General features: G+C 44.4%; 1 protein-coding gene across 2 annotated transcripts in view; it reads right to left on the reverse strand.

The window, feature by feature from the left end:
* Nucleotides 1-19,396, reverse strand: part of LOC128699867 (zinc finger protein 271-like) — a 107,547-nt gene extending 88,151 nt beyond the window's left edge. Inside the window, exon 1 of one of the 2 annotated variants that reach the window (XM_070086867.1) lies at nt 19,229-19,396. The gene's annotated coding sequence lies outside the window, so the exon portion shown is untranslated. Of the gene's footprint in view, nt 1-19,171 lie in introns of both variants that reach the window. The other variant, XM_070086868.1, reaches the window with a different exon arrangement.
* Between the last annotated feature and the right edge of the window lie 3,075 nt (nt 19,397-22,471).

Below are 22,471 nucleotides of genomic sequence, written 5' to 3' on the forward strand. Positions count from 1 at the left end.
TTCAACTTAAGACACCTAAAACAGAGGAATGCAGCAAATAATGTGTTAGCAGAGATAACCATAGGAGGCAGGTCAGATGAAAATTCACACACACATGAGCTATTAAATCTCTGCACCAAATTCACCTTAAACCAGCAAATAATAGAACCAAAAAGACTGAAAAATACACTGGACATCATCTTTATAAACAATGATGATCTAATATGAAATATAAAAGTATCAAAGACAATACACTCAGATCACAATATAATGGAGGTGCAGACATGTATGCACAGAGCTCCTGACAAGCAAAAATTTGATCAGTTATGAGGTTGCCTTTGCCAAATTTAACTTCAATAACAAAAACATACACTGGGATCAAGTCAACCATGTCCTAAATGAAACAAGCTGGGAAGATATCCTCAACAACATAGATCTCAACCTTTGCCTAGAAAGAATTAACTATATGGCACTTGAGGTATGCTCAAAGCACAGTCCTTTAAGAAAAGGGAAGAGAAGATGTAAACTATAGAAAGATGCTCCATACACAAGCGAAGAATCACAGAGCTGCTGAAAGTGGCCAGTATATCTGAAATACGAAGGAAGGCAGTGGTCAGAGAAATAGCAGATATTGAACTTAAGATGAAGGAATCATACAGGAGACAAGAAACTCAGGAAGAACTAAAAGCCATAATTGAAACTGAAAGAAACCCAAAATATTTCTTTTCTTATGTAAAATCTAAAGTGAAAACATCCACTATTGGATCTCTGCTAAGACAAGATGGGACAGGTTAGAGTCCTGCTGTAGGCATAGAGACAGTGTAAATAATTTCACCTGTTTGCGAATTGTTAAGCATTTCAAATCTCTTTCGTTGTCCAGTGCATGTGGCAGGATTCGATGAAATAACTTTCAAAACGAGCTTGGTGCCCAGGGGTATGGGGAAACATCACTTAGCTTCGGCTAAGTGCTCACGCTTATCTTGGGTCTAGCTCAGTGGTAAAGTACTGTGGACTCTGATACAGAGTAGCAGGTCCTGCTGTGGATGTAAAGACAATATTTGCATGAGAGTGTCATCCATCTAAGATACTGCAAGACTCCAAGCACACATCAACCAAATTTTTAAATGGGCCTCAGGAAACAATATAAAGTTCAATGAAGAGAAATTTCAATTAATCCAATATGGACAATTTGAGGAAATTGAAACTGAATGTAGTATAAAAAAAAGTTACAACTACACAATAGAGCAAAAAACTAATGTGAAGGACCTGGGAGTGATAATGTCAGAATATCTTACTTTCACACCAATGTATCTACTGTATCTGCTACAAAAATGATAGGATGGATAATCAGAACTTTCAAAACCTGGGATACCAAGCCCATAATAATTCTTTTCAAATTGCTTGTTCTCTCTAGGCTGGAATATTGTTGTACACTATTGGCCCCTTTCAAGGAAGGTGAAATTGCTGACCTGAAGAATGTACAGAGAACCTTTATGGGTTCAACTCCTCCATGGCCCGGTCTGAGAGACCAGGCCTCATGGTGGATCAGGGTCTGATCAACCAGGCTGTTACTGCTGGCCACACATAAACTGACATAAGAGCCACAGCCTGGCTGATCATGTACTGACTTTAGGTGCCTGTCCAACAACTTCCTGAAGACAGCCAGGGGTATATTGGTAATCCCCCTTATGTATGCTGGGAGGCAGTTGAGCAGTCTTGTGCCTCTGACACTTACTACGTTGTCTTTTAGTGTACTCGTGGCACCCTTGCTTTTCATTGGGGGAATGCTTTACCTTGTGCCAAGTTTTTGCTTTCATGGGGAGTGATTTTCATGTGCAAGTTAGATACTAATCCCTCTAGGATTTTCCAAGTGTATATTATCATGTACAGTGGAATCTCTACTTACAAGTGTGAGTTTTTCCAGATACGAGCAGCTGCTCGGTCGATTTTTTGCTTCCAGATGCGTTTTTCCAGATACGAGCAGCTGCTCAGTCGATTTTTTGCTTCCAGATGCAATCGGGCCTTAAGGGAGGTTAATTGACCCTGGTGAGGAGGCTCTTGCTCTTGATCTAGGGAACTGGATCTCAGTTGTTTGTTGGACTATCTTATTGAAACTTAGGCAATGTATGATGAAAAGATGCTTCTTAACGTACACAAAAATGAAAGAAATTGGACCATAAATAATGGGGTTCACTTCTCAGCCATTAGCCTCCCATTAGTGGTACATTTTCATATGGTTTTTATGGTTGTATTTTCGTTTTATTTGGTCTCATGTGATAGAATGGAAGATATACTACAAAAATAAATATGATTTTAATTGGTTTCATGATGAAAAGTAACTTGAAATTGAGCTCAAAATAGCAGAAATGTTTGATTCTTTGGCGACATTATGAGGCAGCAGTGGCAGACAACATGAGGTAGCAGTGGCAGACATTATGAGGCAGCAGTGGCAGACATTATGAGGCAGCAGTGGCAGACAACATGAGGTAGCAGTGGCAGACATTATGAGGCAGCAGTGGCAGACATTATGAGGCAGCAGTGGCAGACAACATGAGGTAGCAGTGGCAGACATTATGAGGCAGCAGTGGCAGACATTATGAGGCAGCAGTGGCAGACATTATGAGGCAGCAGTGGCAGACATTATGAGGCAGCAGTGGCAGACATTATGAGGCAGCAGTGGCAGACATTATGAGGCAGCAGTGACAGACAACATGAAGCAGCAGTGGCAGACAACATAAAGCAGCAGTGGCAGACAACATGAGGTAGCAGTGGCAGACAACATGAAGCAACAGTGGCAGACAACATGAAGCAGCAGTGGCAGACAACATGAGGTAGCAGTGGCAGACAACATGAAGCAACAGTGGCAGACAACATGAAGCAACAGTGGCAGACAACATGAGGCAGCAGTGGCAGACAACATGAAGCAGCAGTGGCAGACAACATAAAGCAGCAGTGGCAGACAACATGAGGTAGCAGTGGCAGACAACATGAAGCAACAGTGGCAGACAACATGAAGCAGCAGTGGCAGACAACATGAGGTAGCAGTGGCAGACAACATGAAGCAACAGTGGCAGACAACATGAAGCAACAGTGGCAGACAACATGAAGCAACAGTGGCAGGCAACATGAAGCAGTAGTGGCAGACAACATGAAGCAGCAGTGGCAGACAACATGAGGTAGCAGTGGCAGACAACATGAAGCAACAGTGGCAGACAACATGAAGCAGCAGTGGCAGACAACATGAGGTAGCAGTGGCAGACAACATGAAGCAACAGTGGCAGACAACATGAAGCAGCAGTGGCAGACAACATGAGGTAGCAGTGGCAGACAACATGAAGCAACAGTGGCAGACAAAATGAAGCAGCAGTGGCAGACAACATGCAGCAGCAGTGGCAGACAACATGCAGCAGCAGTGGCAGACAACATGCAGCAGCAGTGGCAGACAACATGCAGCTACAGTGGCAGACAACATGCAGCAGCAGTGGCAGACAACATGCAGCAGCAGTGGCAGACAACATGCAGCAGCAGTGGCAGACAACATGCAGCAGCAGTGGCAGACAACATGAAGCAGCAGTGGCAGACATGAAGCAGCAGTGGCAGACAACATGCAGCAGCAGTAGCAGACAATATGCAGCAGCAGTGGCAGACGACATGCAGCAGCAGTGGCAGACAACATGCAGCAGCAGTGGCAGACAACATGAAGCAGCAGTGGCAAACAACATGAAGCAACAGTGGCAGACAACATGCAGCAGCAGTGGTAGACAACATGAAGCAGCAGTGGCAGACAACATGAAGCAACAGTGGCAGACAACATGCAGCAGCAGTGGCAGACAAAATGAAGCAACAGTGGCAGACAACATGAAGCAGCAGTGGCAGACAACATGCAGCAGCAGTGGCAGACAACATGAAGCAGCAGTGGCAGACAACATGAAGCAGCAGTGGCAGACAAAATGAAGCAACAGTGGCAGACAACATGAAGCAGCAGTGGCAGACAACATGCAGCAGCAGTGGCAGACAACATGAAGCAGCAGTGGCAGACAACATGAAACAACAGTGGCAGACAACATGCAGCAGCAGTGGCAGACAACATGAAGCAGCAGTGGCAGACAACATGAAGCAACAGTGGCAGACAACATGCAGCAGCAGTGGCAGACAACATGAAGCAACAGTGGCAGACAACATGAAGCAGCAGTGGCAGACAACATGAAGAAACAGTGGCAGACAACATGAAGCAGCAGTGGCAGACAACATGAAGCAACAGTGGCAGACAACATGAGGTAGCAGTGGCAGACAACATGAAGCAGCAGTGGCAGACAACATGAGGTAGCAGTGGCAGACAACATGAAGCAGCAGTGGCAGACAACATGAAGCAGCAGTGGCAGACAACATGAAGCAACAGTGGCAGACAACATGAAGCAGCAGTGGCAGACAACATGAAGCAGCAGTGGCAGACAACATGAGGTAGCAGTGGCAGACAACATGAAGCAACAGTGGCAGACAACATGAAGCAGCAGTGGCAGACAACATGAGGTAGCAGTGGCAGACAACATGAAGCAACAGTGGCAGACAAAATGAAGCAGCAGTGGCAGACAACATGCAGCAGCAGTGACAGACAACATGCAGCAGCAGTGGCAGACAACATGCAGCAGCAGTGGCAGACAACATGCAGCAGCAGTGGCAGACAACATGCAGCAGCAGTGGCAGACAACATGCAGCAGCAGTGGCAGACAACATGCAGCAGCAGTGGCAGACAACATGCAGCAGCAGTGGCAGACAACATGAAGCAGCAGTGGCAGACAACATGAAGCAGCAGTGGCAGTCATGAAGCAGCAGTGGCAGACAACATGCAGCAGCAGTGGCAGACAACATGCAGAAGCAGTGGCAGACAACATGCAGCAGCAGTGGCAGACAACATGCAGCAGCAGTGGCAGACAACATGAAGCAGCAGTGGCAGACAACATGAAGCAACAGTGGCAGACAACATGCAGCAGCAGTGGCAGACAACATGAAGCAGCAGTGGCAGACAACATGAAGCAACAGTGGCAGACAACATGAAGCAGCAGTGGCAGACAACATGAAGCAACAGTGGCAGACATCTTGAGGTAGCAGTGGCAGACAACATGAAGCAGCAGTGGCAGACAACATGAGGTAGCAGTGGAAGACAACATGAAGCAGCAGTGGCAGACAACATGAAGCAACAGTGGCAGACAGCATGAAGCAGCAGTGGCAGACAACATGAAACAGCAGTGGCAGACAACATGAGGTAGCAGTGGCAGACAACATGAAGCAGCAGTGGCAGACAACATGAAGCAGCAGTGGCAGACAATATGAGGTAGCAGTGGCAGACAACATGAAGCAGCAGTGGCAGACAACATGAAGCAGCAGTGGCAGACAACATGAAGCAGCAGTGACAGACAACATGAAGCAGCAGTGGCAGACAACATGAAGCAGCAGTGGCAGAGAACATGAAGCAGCAGTGGCAGACAACATGCAGCAGCAGTGACAGACAACATGAAGCAGCAGTGGCAGACAACATGAAGCAGCAGTGGCAGACAACATGAAGCAGCAGTGACAGACAACATGAAGCAGCAGTGGCAGACAACATGAAGCAGCAGTGGCAGACAACATGAGGTAGCAGTGGCAGACAACATGAAGCAGCAGTGGCAGACAACATGAAGCAGCAGTGGCAGACAACATGAAGCAGCAGTGGCAGACAACATGAAGCAGCAGTGGCAGACAACATGAAGCAGCAGTGGCAGACAACATGCAGCAGCAGTGGCAGACAACATGAAGCAGCAGTGGCAGACAACATGAAGCAACAGTGGCAGACAACATGCAGCAGCAGTGGCAGACAACATGAAGCAACAGTGGCAGACAACATGAAGCAACAGTGGCAGACAACATGAAGCAGCAGTGGCAGACAACATGAAGCAACAGTGGCAGACAACATGAAGCAGCAGTGGCAGACAACATGAAGCAACAGTGGCAGACATCATGAGGTAGCAGTGGCAGACAACATGAAGCAACAGTGGCAGACAACATGAGGTAGCAGTGGCAGACAACATGAAGCAGCAGTGGCAGACAACATGAAGCAGCAGTGGCAGACAACATGAAGCAGCAGTGGCAGACAACATGAAGCAGCAGTGGCAGACAACATGAAGCAGCAGTGGCAGACAACATGCAGCAGCAGTGGCAGACAACATGAAGCAGCAGTGGCAGACAACATGAAGCAACAGTGGCAGACAACATGCAGCAGCAGTGGCAGACAACATGAAGCAACAGTGGCAGACAACATGAAGCAGCAGTGGCAGACAACATGAAGCAACAGTGGTAGACAACATGAAGCAGCAGTGGCAGACATCATGAGGTAGCAGTGGCAGACAACATGAAGCAGCAGTGGCAGACAACATGAAGCAGCAGTGGCAGAAAACATGAGGTAGCAGTGGCAGACAACATGAAGCAGCAGTGGCAGACAACATGAAGCAGCAGTGGCAGACAACATGAAGCAGCAGTGGCAGAAAACATGAGGTAGCAGTGGCAGACAACATGAAGCAGCAGTGGCAGACAACATGAGGTAGCAGTGGCAGACAACATGAAGCAGCAGTGGCAGACAACATGAAGCAGCAGTGGCAGACAACATGAAGCAACAGTGGCAGACAACATGAATCAGCAGTGGCAGACAACATGAAGCAGCAGTGGCAGACAACATGAGGTAGCAGTGGCAGACAACATGAAGCAACAGTGGCAGACAACATGAAGCAGCAGTGGCAGAAAACATGAGGTAGCAGTGGCAGACAACATGAAGCAACAGTGGCAGACAACATGAAGCAACAGTGACAGACAACATGAAGCAGCAGTGGCAGACAACATGAAGCAGCAGTGGCAGACAACATGAAGCAACAGTGACAGACAACATGAAGCAGCAGTGGCAGACAACATGAAGCAACAGTGACAGACAACATGAAGCAGCAGTGGCAGACAACATGAAGCAGCAGTGGCAGACAACATGAAGCAACAGTGACAGACAACATGAAGCAGCAGTGACAGACAACATGAAGCAGCAGTGGCAGACAACATGCAGCAGCAGTGGCAGACAACATGCAGCAGCAGTGGCAGACAACATGCAGCAGCAGTGGCAGACAACATGAAGCAGCAGTGGCAGACAACATGCAGCAGCAGTGGCAGACAACATGAAGCAGCAGTGGCAGACAACATGAAGCAGCAGAGGCAGACATGAAGCAGCAGTGGCAGACAACATGCAGCAGCAGTGGCAGACAACATGCAGAAGCAGTGGCAGACAACATGCAGCAGCAGTGGCAGACAACATGCAGCAGCAGTGGCAGACAACATGCAGCAGCAGTGGCAGACAACATGAAGCAGCAGTGGCAGACAACATGAAGCAGCAGTGGCAGACAACATGAAGCAGCAGTGGCAGACAACATGAAGCAACAGTGGCAGACAACATGAAGCAGCAGTGGCAGACAACATGAGGTAGCAGTGGCAGACAAAATGAAGCAACAGTGGCAGACAACATGAAGCAGCAGTGACAGACAACATGAAGCAACAGTGGCAGACAACATGCAGCAGCAGTGGCAGACAACATGAAGCAACAGTGGCAGACAACATGAAGCAACAGTGGTAGACAACATGAAGCAGCAGTGGCAGACAACATGAAGCAACAGTGGCAGACAACATGAAGCAGCAGTGGCAGACAACATGAAGCAGCAGTGGCAGACAACATGAGGTAGCAGTGGCAGACAAGAAGCAGCAGTGGCAGACAACATGAGGTAGCAGTGGCAGACATCATGAGGTAGCAGTGGCAGACAAGAAGCAGCAGTGGCAGACAACATGAAGCAGCAGTGGCAGACATCATGAGGTAGCAGTGGCAGACAAGAAGCAGCAGTGGCAGACAACATGAAGCAGCAGTGGCAGACATCATGAGGTAGCAGTGGCAGACAAGAAGCAGCAGTGGCAGACAACATGAGGTAGCAGTGGCAGACAACATGCAGCAGCAGTGGCAGACAACATGAGGTAGCAGTGGCAGACAACATGAAGCAGCAGTGGCAGACAACATGAAGCAGCAGTGGCAGACAACATGAGGTAGCAGTGGCAGACAACATGAAGCAACAGTGGCAGACAAAATGAAGCAGCAGTGGCAGACAACATGAAGCAACAGTGGCAGACAACATGAATCAGCAGTGGCAGACAACATGAAGCAGCAGTGGCAGACAACATGAGGTAGCAGTGGCAGACAACATGAAGCAACAGTGGCAGACAACATGAAGCAGCAGTGGCAAACAACATGAAGCAGCAGTGGCAGACAACATGAGGTAGCAGTGGCAGACAAGAAGCAGCAGTGGCAGACAACATGAGGTAGCAGTGGCAGACATCATGAGGTAGCAGTGGCAGACAAGAAGCAGCAGTGGCAGACAACATGAAGCAGCAGTGGCAGACATCATGAGGTAGCAGTGGCAGACAAGAAGCAGCAGTGGCAGACAACATGAAGCAGCAGTGGCAGACATCATGAGGTAGCAGTGGCAGACAAGAAGCAGCAGTGGCAGACAACATGAGGTAGCAGTGGCAGACAACATGAAGCAGCAGTGGCAGACAACATGAGGTAGCAGTGGCAGACAACATGAAGCAGCAGTGGCAGACAACATGAAGCAGCAGTGGCAGACAACATGAAGCAACAGTGGCAGACAACATGAATCAGCAGTCTCAGACAACATGAAGCAGCAGTGGCAGACAACATGAGGTAGCAGTGGCAGACAACATGAAGCAATAGTGGCAGACAACATGAAGCAGAAGTGGCAGAAAACATGAGGTAGCAGTGGCAGACAACATGAAGCAACAGTGGCAGACAAAATGAAGCAGCAGTGGTAGACAACATGCAGCAGCAGTGGCAGACAACATGCAGCAGCAGTGGCAGACAACATGCAGCAGCAGTGGCAGACAACATGCAGCAGCAGTGGCAGACAACATGCAGCAGCAGTGGCAGACAACATGCAGCAGCAGTGGCAGACAACATGCAGCAGCAGTGGCAGACAACATGCAGCAGCAGTGGCAGACAACATGAAGCAGCAGTGGCAGACAACATGAAGCAGCAGAGGCAGACATGAAGCAGCAGTGGCAGACAACATGCAGCAGCAGTGGCAGACAACATGCAGCAGCAGTGGCAGACAACATGCAGCAGCAGTGGCAGACAACATGCAGCAGCAGTGGCAGACAACATGAAGCAGCAGTGGCAGACAACATGAAGCAGCAGAGGCAGACATGAAGCAGCAGTGGCAGACAACATGCAGCAGCAGTGGCAGACAACATGCAGAAACAGTGGCAGACAACATGCAGCAGCAGTGGCAGACAACATGCAGCAGCAGTGGCAGACAACATGCAGCAGCAGTGGCAGACAACATGAAGCAGCAGTGGCAGACAACATGAAGCAGCAGTGGCAGACAACATGAAGCAGCAGTGGCAGACAACATGAAGCAACAGTGGCAGACAACATGAAGCAGCAGTGGCAGACAACATGCAGCAGCAGTGGCAGACAACATGAAGCAGCAGTGGCAGACAACATGAAGCAACAGTGGCAGACAACATGCAGCAGCAGTGGCAGACAACATGAAGCAGCAGTGGCAGACAACATGAAGCAACAGTGGCAGACAACATGAAGCAGCAGTGGCAGACAACATGAAGCAACAGTGGCAGACAACATGAAGCAGCAGTGGCAGACAACATGAAGCAACAGTGGCAGACATCATGAGGTAGCAGTGGCAGACAACATGAAGCAGCAGTGGCAGACAACATGAAGCAGCAGTGGCAGACATCATGAGCTAGCAGTGGCAGACAACATGAAGCAGCAGTGGCAGACAACATGAAGCAGCAGTGGCAGACATGAAGCAGCAGTGGCAGACAACATACAACATGAAGCAGCAGTGGCAAAGTGTAGGATTAAGAGTGTGGCAATTAAGTGTAGCATTAAGAGTGTAGCAATTAACCCTTTGAGGGTCGACAGGCCCTCTCCGAGACTCGTTCTCAGGGTCGGCCAAATTTAAAAAAAAAAAAAAAAAAGAAATAATTTTCTCTAATGAAAAGATAGAGAATCTTTTCCCGATCATAATGACACCAAAAGTTTGAAATTTGATGGAAAACTTACAGAATTATGCTCTCGCGAAGTTAGCGGTCTCGACAATGTTTATGCATCGGCGATTTTGCCCACTTTGAGCCCCATTTTCGGTCAATTCCACTGTACTAGTTAACAAAAAACATGAATATTTCGCTAGAACTCCATTTTTTCTATCGAATGAGTGCAAGAAACCACCCATTTATCAATTTCAACTATCCAATACAGTGGTCAGAATTTAGCAATTTTGCCAATTTCACACAAATTTCAAAAGATGCCAGTTTCCGAATAGGGTCCAGAATAAACAAGAAAGACATTCCTGGCACTAAAATGACATTTCCTCTGTTCATTAGTCACGTCTCAAGGCCCCTCTTATATTCTTTTGCTTTCCTCTTTGAATTTTTATTCTCACAAAAATTAGAAGATTTACTGCTATGCAGACTACTGCATTAGTGTAAAAACTGGTATAAATAATATTGGCGCAAATGCGAAAGAATATTAGACTCACCAGTTGATGTGTATTGGATGCTTGACATGATTTGTTTACTTTTGAACTTTGGTAAAAATCGAACATTTCTGCTACTTTGAGCTCAATTTCAAGGTACTTTTCATTGTAAAACCAGTCAAAAATCATCTCAATTTCTGTAATATGTCTTCCATTCTACAAAATGAGACCAAGAAAACTAGAATACGACAATAAATACCATACGAAAATACAGTGCAAATTCGCTGTTTTATTCCAAAAAAACGGTCAAAGTTTTTTTTTTCCTCATTATGCACTGTGTGCTGCAGGATTTTTTTTATACTGTGCACACTGACCACATCGACCCATTCTTTCATATGTAGGCCTACCAGCTTTCTCCCACTAGATATGAGGGCGCTAGAATTTAGGTGTACTAGTACGTCAAAAACTCTGGGTCATAAGCCGTACTAGTACGGCCAAAACCCTCAAAGGGTTAAGTGAAGCATTAAGAGTGTAGCACTTATAAGTCACTCTGTCTGACTTTTCTGGGTTACCCAAGGTTCTCTACACATGTAGTCAGAGGCAGGAATGACCGCTGTGGTGGCCCTATAAACCCCAACAACAATGGCTGCTGTCACCACCACTAGCCACATACCTAATGACATGTATTTTATTCATTCTAATATTATTATGTCATATTACATGAATTGTAATAGATAAATAAGTGTAGAGTTGATATTAGGGAAATTGTTAAAGTATTTTCTCGTGCCTGGAATTCCACTGGAACGAATTAATTACAGGTCTCCCTCAACATTCACGAGGGTTAGGGGATCAAGAGCCTCGCGAATGTTGAAAAATCGCGAATGTTTGGTGCCCCAATATATTGTAGGGAAATATAATACAATACTGCTTCCTTAACTTGTCGAACCATGAACAATCATAAAATACATGAAAACGTCGTAAATTGTACTAAATACATACGTTATGGCTTAATAACATGTATGTTATTAAATACCACTGCCTCCACCACTGCAAGTCCCTACTACCCTCCCTCCAACCCCCCACAACTGGCAGCCAGCCCTCCCACCACTGTGTGGTGAGTGTTTTGTTTGTTCATTATTTGCTATTAAACTACAGTATAAATAATATCAACCCATTTATGACTGCATATTGGAATGGCTATTCGGACAGGTATTGGAAGGTGACATCATGTGTTTACTCTTGAACACAGCAAAGAATCAAACATTTGTGCTACTGCTAATAATAATAATAATAATAATAATAATAATAATAATAATAATAATAATAATAATAATAATAATATAATAATAATAATAATAATAATAATAATAATAATAATAATAATAATAATAATACAGTGGACCCCCGCATACCGTCGGCATCACATAACGTTCAATCCGCATACCGCTCGCTTTTATCGCAAAAATTTTGCCTCGCATACCGCTCAAAAACCCGCTCACCGCTCTTCGTCCGAGACGCATCCAATGTGCGCCCTTAGCCAGCCTCACATGTGCCGCCGGTGGCATTGTTTTCCAGCCAGCCTCCGCGGTAACATCCAAGCATACAATCGGAACATTTCGTATTATTACAGTGTTTTTGGTGATTTTATCTGCAAAATAAGTGACCATAGGCCCCAAGAAAGCTTCTAGTGCCAACCCTACAGCAATAAGGGTGAGAATTACTATAGAGATGAAGAAAGAGATCATTGATAAGTATGAAAGTGGAGTGCGTGTCGCCGACCTGGCCAGGTTGTACAAGAAACCCAAATCAACCATCGCTACTATTGTGGGCAACAGAAAGGCAATCAAGGAAGCTGTTCTTGCCAAAGGTTTAACTGTGTTTTCGAAAAAGAGATCGCAAGTGATGGAAGATGTTGAGAGACTCTTGTTGGTGTGGATAAATGAAAAACAGCTAGCAGGAGATAGCGTCTCTCAAGCGATCATAAGCGAAAAGGCTAGGAAGTTGCATGAGGGTTTAATTAAAAAAATGCCTGCAACTAGTGATGATGTGAGCGAATTTAAGGCCAGCAAAGGTTGGTTTGAGAGATTTAAGAAGCGTAGTGGCATACATAGTGTGATAAGGCATGGTGAGGCTGCCAGTTCGGACCACAAAGCAGCTGAAAAATATGTGCAGGAATTCAAGGAGTACATAGACAGTGAAGGACTGAAACCTGAACAAGTGTTTAATTGTGATGAAACAGGCCTGTTTTGGAAGAAAATGCCAAGCAGGACCTACATTACTCAGGAGGAAAAGGCACTCCCAGGACATAAGCCTATGAAAGACAGGCTTACTTTGTTGATGTGTTCCAATGCTACTGGTGATTGCAAAGTGAAGCCTTTATTAGTGTATCACTCTGAAACTCCCAGACCGTTCAGGCAAAAGAATGTCCTCAAGGAGAATTTGTGTGTGCTGTGGAGCGCAAACAGTAAGGCATGGGTCACTAGGGACTTTTTCTATGACTGGTTACACCATGCATTTGCCCCCAATGTGAAAGATTACCTAACTGAAAAGAAATTAGAACTTAAGTGCCTCCTGGTGTTAGACAATGCCCCTGGTCATCCTACAGACATGGCAGAGCGACTTTATGGGGACATGAGCTTCATTAAGGTGAAGTTTTTGCCTCCTAATACCACTCCTCTCCTGCAGCCCATGGACCAGCAGGTTATTGCAAACTTCAAAAAACTGTACACTAAAGCTCTGTTTGAAAGGTGCTTTGTAGTGACCTCAGAAACTCAACTGACTATAAGAGAGTTTTGGAGAGAGCACTTTAATATCCTCAATTGTGTAAACCTTATAGGTAAGGCTTGGGAGGGAGTGACTAAGAAGACCTTGAACTCTGCTTGGAAGAAACTGTGGCCAGAATGTGTAGACAAAAGGGATTTTGAAGGGTTTGAGGCTAACCCTGAGAGGATTATGCCAGTTGAGGAATCCATTGTGGCATTGGGAAAGTCCTTGGGGTTGGAGGTTAGTGGGGATGATGTGGAAGAGTTGGTGGAGGAGGACAATGAAGAACTAACCAATGATGAGCTGATAGATCAACTTCAACAGCAAGAGGCCAGACCTGAGGAAACTGGTTCGAAGGAGGGAAGAGAGAAATTGAAGAAATTGCCTACTACAAAGATTAAGGAAATCTGTGCAAAGTGGCTTGAAGTGCAAACCTTCATGGATGAAAATCACCCTCATACAGCTATTGCAAGCCGTGCTGGTGATTATTACACTGACAATGTTGTGAAACACTTTAGGGAAGTCATAAAGGAACGAGAGGTACAGGCCACTATGGACAGATATGTTGTGCGAAAGAAGTCCAGTGACTCTGAAGCTGTTCCTAGTGGCATTAAAAGAAGAAGGGAAGTAACCCCAGAAAAGGACTCGACACCTCAAGTCTTAATGGAAGGGGATTCCCCTTCTAAACACTAACACTCTCTCTCCCCTCCTCCCATCCCATCAATCATCACCAGATCTTCAATAAAAGTAAGTGTCATGTAATTGTGCATGCCTTTTTCAGTTTGTGTGTATTAAAATTAACATTTCATGTGGTAAATTTTTTTTTTTTCATACTTTTGGGTGTCTTGCACGGATTAATTTGATTTCCATTATTTCTTATGGGGAAAATTCATTCGCATACCGATCATTTCGCATAACAATGAGCCCTCTTGCACGGATTAAAGTCGCTATGTGGGGGTCCACTGTAATAACAATAATAATAATAATAATAATAATAAATACGATAGAATTGAAGAAGGAAATTGTACAAAAATACAAGGGTTGAAGCAGTGGTGGAGGAAGTGGTTGACGCATCGTCAGTGTGGCTTTGTTTATGCTGGAGTGAGTATTAGTCTCCGTGCTCTTCCAAACATTTCACAATAATTCATTGTATTTGGTGCTTGTAGATTGAGTGTGACTGGAGTGGTTGAGGCAGTGGTAGAGGCAGTGATAGAGGCAGTGATAGAGGCAGTGGTAGAGGCAGTGGGTGAGGCAGTGGGTGAGGCAGTGGGTGAGGCAGTGGGTGAGGCAGTGGTAGAGGCAGTGATAGAGGCAGTGGGTGAGGCAGTGGTATTTACTAACATATATGTTATAAATAATAATAGTACATGTTAATACAGTGGGCCCCCGATTAACGATATTTTTTCATTCCAGAAGTATGTTCAGGTGCCAGTACTGACCGAATTTGTTCCCATAATTTGAAGTAGATTAGTCCATTTCAGACCCCAAAACATACACATACAAACGCACTTACATAAATACACTTACATAATTAGTCGCATTGGGAGGTGATCGTTAAGCGGGGGTCCACTGTATTAATAACATTTATAATAATAATAATAATAATAATAAAAATAATAATAATAATAATAAATGTTATTCATAATGTACTATTATTATTTATAACATATATGTTAGTAAATATCACTGCCTCTATCACTGCCTCTACCACTGTCTCACCCACTGCCTCAACTGCTGCCTCACCCACTGCCTCTACCACTGCCTCTACCACTGCCTCTACCATTGCCTCAACCACTGCCTCTATAACTGCCTCTACCACTGCCTCTACCACTGCCTCACCCACTGCCTCACCCACTGCCTCACCCACTGCCTCACCCACTGCCTCTACCACTGCCTCTATCACTGCCTCTATCACTGCCTCTACCACTGCCTCAACCACTCCAGTCACACTCAATCTACAAGCACCAAATACAATGAATTATTGTGAAATGTTTGGAAGAGCACGGAGACTAATACTCACTCCAGCATAAACAAAGCCACACTGACGATGTGTCAACCACTTCCTCCACCACTGCTTCAACCCTCGTATTTTTGTACAATTTCCTTCTTCAATTCTATCGTATTTATTATTATTATTATTATTATTATTATTATTATTATTATTATTATTATTATTATTATTATATTAATATTATTATTATTATTATTATATTAATATTATTATTATTATTATTATTATTATTATTATTATTATTATTAGCAGTAGCAGAAATGTTTGATTCTTTGCTGTGTTCAAGAGTAAACACATGATGTCACCTTCCAATACCTGTCCGAATAGCCATTTTAATATGCAGTCATGGATGGGTTTACATTATTTATACTGTAGTTTAATAGCAAATAATAAACAAACAAAACACTCACCACACAGTGGTGGGAGGGCTGGCTGCTAGTTGCAGGGGTCGGAGGGAGGGTAGTAAGGACTCCTGGCGGTAAACTTAAATATGATTTGGCGGCTGGGAATTTGGTGGTTGGGAATTCGCGAATGTGTGAAGCCCGCGAAAGTTGAAAACGCGAATGTTGAGGGAGACCTGTACATTTCAGTTAATTTAAATGAGGAAAATTGACTCTGCAAATGAGCAAATCCAGCTGCAAGCAAGGTCATGGAACAGATTAAACTCGTAAGTAGAGGTTCCACTGTATTTTTCATGCCTGCATTCCAAGGAATACAAACCATTACCAGTAATTTAGGTGTGTATTGTACTTATGTGTGCTGTGAAAGTTCTCTGTACATCCTCCATGTCAGGAATTTCGCCTACTTTGAAGGGGGCAGTTAGCGTAAAGCAGTATTCCAGGCTGCTAGAGAGAACAAGTGATTTGAAGAGAGTCATCACGGGCTTGGCATCCCTGGTTTTGAAGGTTCTCATAATCCATCCGATCATTTTTCTAGCAGATGAGGTAGATCAATTTTTGTGGCATTTGAAGGTGAGATCCTCTAACATTATCACTCCCAGGTCCTTCACAAGACAGATACTGCAATGAACTTGCAATCTCATTCATTGAGAACTGGGACAAACTCTATGGCAAATGTGATATGTATGCAAGGGATGGAGTTCATCTCTTTGGGGCTGGAGTGGTTGCATTAATCAGTTCAATTGAGGGCGTCACTGATGACTTATCTAGGACTTTAAACTGATAGATTATAGAGGTATGGGTGTTTGTGGGAAACAATCAGGCAGCAGTACTAGGGTTGAAAACAGCAGATATTACCAGGATACCCCAGGGATACATTTAAAAGACAATATTCAAAATCAAGTTACTAGTAAAGGCAAAGCAACTGCTTAACAAACAAAGAGCGATAGTAGAGGGCAACGAGTGACTAGCTCCCTTAAGGTGTACTATACAAATAGTAGGAGTCTAAGAAATAAGATAGATGAGCTAAGATTACTTGTAAGTCCAGGTAATATAGATATTATTGCTATAACGGAGACCTGGTTCAACTTGAAAGATAGAGAAATGCCTTCTGAATGCAACATACAGGGTTATAAACTATTCCACATTGATAGGGTCAACAGGAAGGGTGGTAGAGTGGCGATGTATGTCAGAGATAATTTAAATTTTTGTGTTAGAAAAGATATAAGATTAGAAACATCGAACACAGACTCTGTTTGGCTACAGTTTCTCGAATGTCATGAAAAATTAATTTTGGGTGTGATTTATTGGCCCCCGAACCTTGATAGGGAGTGCAGTGGGCTGCTAAGGGACGAAATTCATAAGTCGTCTAAATATGAAAATGTTGTGTTAATGGGAGATTTTATTGGTTAAATTTATATAATGAACCTTGCATATGCACACATGTGTGCTGCAAGAAACACTGTGAATAAATTTGTATGTGCTGCACCAAAAACCTCAAAACTTAGTGGCTAACTTAAACCTTCTGCTTTCTAAGCACCTAACATCTCACACTAAACACCTGCTGCTCCCTCAGCACCTAACACCTCACACACTCAACACCTGCTGCTCCCTGAGCACCTAACATCTCACACTCAACACCTGCAGCTCCCTGAGCACCTAACATCTCAAACTCAACAGCTGCTGCTACCTGAGCACCTAATACCTCACACACTCAACACCTGCTGCTCCCTGAGCACCTAATACCTCACATGCTCAACACCTGCTGCTCCCTGAGCACCTAATACCTCACACACTCAACACCTGCTGCTTCCTGAGCACCTAACATCTCACACTCAACACCTGCTGCTCCCTGAGCACCTAACACCTCACACACTCAACACCTGCTGCTCCCTGAGCACCTAACACCTCACACACTCAACACCTGCTGCTCCCTGAGCACCTAGCACCCCACACACTCAACACCTGCTGCTTCCTGAGAACCTAACACCTCACACTCAACACCTGCTGCTCCCTGAGCACCTAACATCTCACACTCAACACCTGGTGCTCCCTGAGCACCTAACAGCTCACACACTCAACACCTGCTGCTCCTTGAGTACCTAACACCTCACACACTCAACACCTGCTGCTCCCTGAGCACCTACCATCTCACACTCAACAGCTGCTGCTTCCTGAGCACCTAACACCTCACAAACTCAACACCTGCTGCTTCCTGAGCACCTAACACCTCACACACTCAACGCTTGCTGCTTCCTGAGCACCTAACACCTCACACTCCACACCTGCTGCTTCCTGAGCACCTAAGACCTCACACACTCAACACCTGCTGGTCCCTGAGCATCTACCATCTCACACTCAACACCTGCTGCTTCCTGAGCACCTAACACCTCACACACTCAACACCTGCTGCTTCCTGAGCACCTAACACCTCACACACTCAACACCTGCTGCTTCCTGAGCACCTAACACCTCACACACTCAACACCTGAGCCTCCCTAAGCAGCTATCACCTCACACTCAACTTTACCCTCAATATAACATAGTAACATGATCAAGACAACTGTGATTATGTCTGGTGCATCGCCGCCTTCATATTTCACCCCCCCCCTCCATTCTCCTTCACAAAAATAAATAAACAAATAAATAAATAAATAAATAAATAATTATATATATATATATATATATATATATATATATATATATATATATATATATATATATATATATATATATATATATATAAAATATATATATATATATATATATATATATATATATATATATATATATATATATATATATATATATATATATATATATATATATATATATATATATATATATATATATATATATATAATATATATATATATATATATATATACATTTAATTTATTTATTTATTTATTTTGTTGTTGTTTGTGGTGTGTTTATCAGGGTCACTGACAGTTTACGCTGTATCGAGCCCGACTTGCTGATGTATGTGGATGATATGTTGCCCTCTGGCCTGGTGGACTCGCTTTATAGCCCTTGTGGCTTAGCGCTTCTTTTTGATTATAATAATAATAATAATGGCCTGGTGGACAAAGCTCTCACTTCATACGGCGAGTGTCTGGGTTTGATTGCCAGTGAGGGTAGAAACACATCAGTAAAATGGGCACCTGGGAGTTAGTGGACTTGTGTGGGTCGCATCCTGGGGAAAAAAATAACCTAATTTGCCTGAAATGCTCAGCATAACAAGCGGCTTTCTATATTGTAGTATGTCACTGATGTCAACTATGGTCTGTATACCTTGTACATATACTTGTAGTAAATAAAGATATTAATTACAGCTGGGTCATGAAAGAGAAAGGAACAAGATTTCCTTTGTAAACAGAAATATAAACTAGAAGTTGCCATTGAGATCAGTTGTACCTCCTTGCCAGGCACTAGAGGGAGACGACCACACTCACCACTTAAGTTCAGTAACCGGTTTTCCAGCAAAACCATTAAAGAATAGTCCCACTCACCTCTACTGGCGAGGGGTAACAGCAGATTAAGTTGTTGTTGTTGTTGTTAGAGTTTATAGAGCCTCTGACAGCGTAGCCGTATTGACCACAACTGTATCAACCAAACTGGGTGTATTAGACGTCTCCAGTGCAAACGCATCAATAACTGGGCCTCTAACCTTCCAACAGAACTGGCTGTAATACTCCTTGCACTCAAATACGTCCATGTATCTAACAGTTGTAACTGATTCTCTGTCATCCATAAATGCTCTCAACTCATTAAGTGTAAATTGTGGCATGGCTGTGTCAGAAGCCAGACACAAGTATGGCAAGATTGTAGAGAGTGGAGTCAGAGTGCACATGGATTTAGATTTAAATTTATATTTTTTATTTTGACAAATTACATGGTTGTTCAGAGGAATATAATAGATGGGTGTACATGCCAAAAGCCCCTCTGTATGCTGAACATTTCGGGCGAACTTAAAGATTAACTTATTCTATTTATTGATTTTATTTATTTATTTTATGTCTTTGCAAACAGTACATTGAGATTTCGTATTTACAGTAGTGGGTTGCAATGCAAAGAGAGCCTCTATTATGCCCAGGCATTATGGGCCAACTTAACATTATTGGCTTACAGACTACTTATGTGAAAACTTGTCTGGACTGCCTCCAAGTGAGTCGCCTTCCCTGGCAAACTCTGTTGACACCGAGCTCTGAGGTCGGTACCTCAGCCTCACAAGTGGCTTAGTTTAGTATGTTTATGTTTATTATGCACCCCATACCCATCCTGTGGGCGGTAGTCAAAAGATTACAGAGGTACATAATGGGTCCAGGGACTGGACCTCAAAGTTTTGATACCTGAGCAAGTTACAGAGGTAATGAACTCACAATTTACAAAGGTAATGAACTCACAATTTACAAAGGTAATGAACTCACAATTTACAAAGGTAATGAACTCCAGGTAGGTCTAGTCACAATCATGACAAGTTACAAAGGTATTTACAGATTACAGAGGTACATAATGGGTCCAGGGACTGGGCCCCAAAGTTTTGATGGCTGAACTAGGTACAAGGTAATGAACTCACAAGTTACAAAGGTAATGAACTCACAAGTTACAAAGGTAATGAATACTGTAAGAATGGTTACTTACGTTTATACATGGCTACAATCATGAACAAATTTTAGAGTAATGAGCAATTCACACTTCCACACCCGGTCACAACTGTAATGAGTTATTGGTGCAAATATTGATTGTTGAGTCACACACACACACACACACATATACAAATTCATACACACACACACATAAACACACACACACACACACACACACACACACACACACACAGGACCAGTGCTATTTTTGGTATATGTGAACGACATGACGGAAGGGTTAGACTCAGAAGTGTCCCTGTTTGCAGATGATGTGAAGTTAATGAGGAGAATTAAATCTGATGAGGACCAGGCAGGACTTCAAAGAGACCTGGACAGACTGGACACCTGGTCCAGCAAATGGCTTCTCGAATTTAATCCTGCCAAATGCAAAGTCATGAAGATGGGGGAGGGGCACAGAAGACCACAGACAGAGTATAGGCTAGGTGGCCAAAGACTGCAAACCTCACTCAAGGAGAAAGATCTTGGGGTGAGTATAACACCGAGCATGTCTCCGGAAGCACACATCAATCAGATAACTGCTGCAGCATATGGGCGCCTGGCAAACCTGAGAACAGCATTCCGATACCTTAGTAAGGAATCATTCAAGACACCGTGTATGTCAGGCCCATACTGGAGTATGCAGCACCTGTTTGGAACCCGCACTTGATAAAGCACGTCAAGAAACTAGAGAAAGTACAAAGGTTTGCGACAAGGTTAGTTCCAGAGCTAAGGGGAATGTCCTATGAGGAAAGATTAAGGGAAATCGGCCTGACGACACTGGAGGACAGGAGGGTCAGGGGAGACATGATAACGACATATAAAATACTGCGTGGAATAGACAAGGTGGACAAAGACAGGATGTTCCAGGGAGGGGACACAGAAACAAGAGGCCACAATTGGAAGTTGAAGACACAAATGAGTCAGAGAGATAGTAGGAAGTATTTCTTCAGTCATAGAGTTGTAAGGCAGTGGAATAGCCTAGAAAATGACGTAGTGGAGGCAGGAACCATAGACAGTTTTAAGACGAGGTTTGATAAAGCTCATGGAGCGGGGAGAGAGAGGGCCTAGTAGCAACCAGTGAAGAGGCGGGGCCAGGAGCTAGGACTCGACCCCTGCAACCACAAATAGGTGAGTACAAATAGGTGAGTACACACACACACACACACACACACACACACACACACACACACACACACACACACACACACACACACACCACACACACTCCACATACACACCACCCACACACACACTCCACACACACTACACACACACACTCCACCCCCCCACACACACACACACACACACACACACACACACACACACACACACACACACACACACACATGCACATACACACACACACACACACATACACACACACACACACACACACACACACACACACACACACACACACACACACATACAGACACACACACGTGGGTCCGTGGGGTGAAGACGTGGGTAACAAGGCTCCGAGAACCTTGGCGTTGAAAGACGCGTAATATCAGCTAGAAGTAATCAGTGGTAGTGGAACGTCAGTGAACAATACTACGAGTGATAATTAAAGTTATTAGTTAAAGAAAGTGAGAGGAAAGCTGAAATCATAATATTTCAAAGCGCAAACCGCTGGGGGTCTTAGGCGCTGTTGCCACATTGGCAGCGGTAGGCCTGATGAAGTGACGTCACGACAAGTTGTGTGCCATTATACATATGAAGTGAAGTGTATATAATGTGAAGTGTATACTACCATCAGTGAAGAGTGAAGTGAGGAAGCGGAATATATGGTTATAATCATCACGGGTGAAGGATCTCCAAAAATAGGGATTTAAGGCCTACGTACGACTACGTCATCAGCAGCTGGCAACTGTCAACCGCAAGTTTATTCGCCTAGTTGTGGTTTGCATGTTGACGGCCCTGGCTGGCCTTGTATACTGTTTGATACTGGTCACTCACTCCTGCAAGCTATTACCAGAATTAGAATAGAAATAGCATAGACATAGAGAATATAGTGTTGACGAGTGTGAGAAGGTAGGTGGGACAAGCTTTTAAGGGCAACATGGTAAGACGGTGCTAGGGGGTCCCAGGAGGGTTTAGTCAGGT

The sequence above is a fragment of the Cherax quadricarinatus genome, chromosome 20 (genome assembly GCF_038502225.1).
Source record: "Cherax quadricarinatus isolate ZL_2023a chromosome 20, ASM3850222v1, whole genome shotgun sequence".
Lineage (NCBI taxonomy): Eukaryota > Metazoa > Arthropoda > Malacostraca > Decapoda > Parastacidae > Cherax > Cherax quadricarinatus.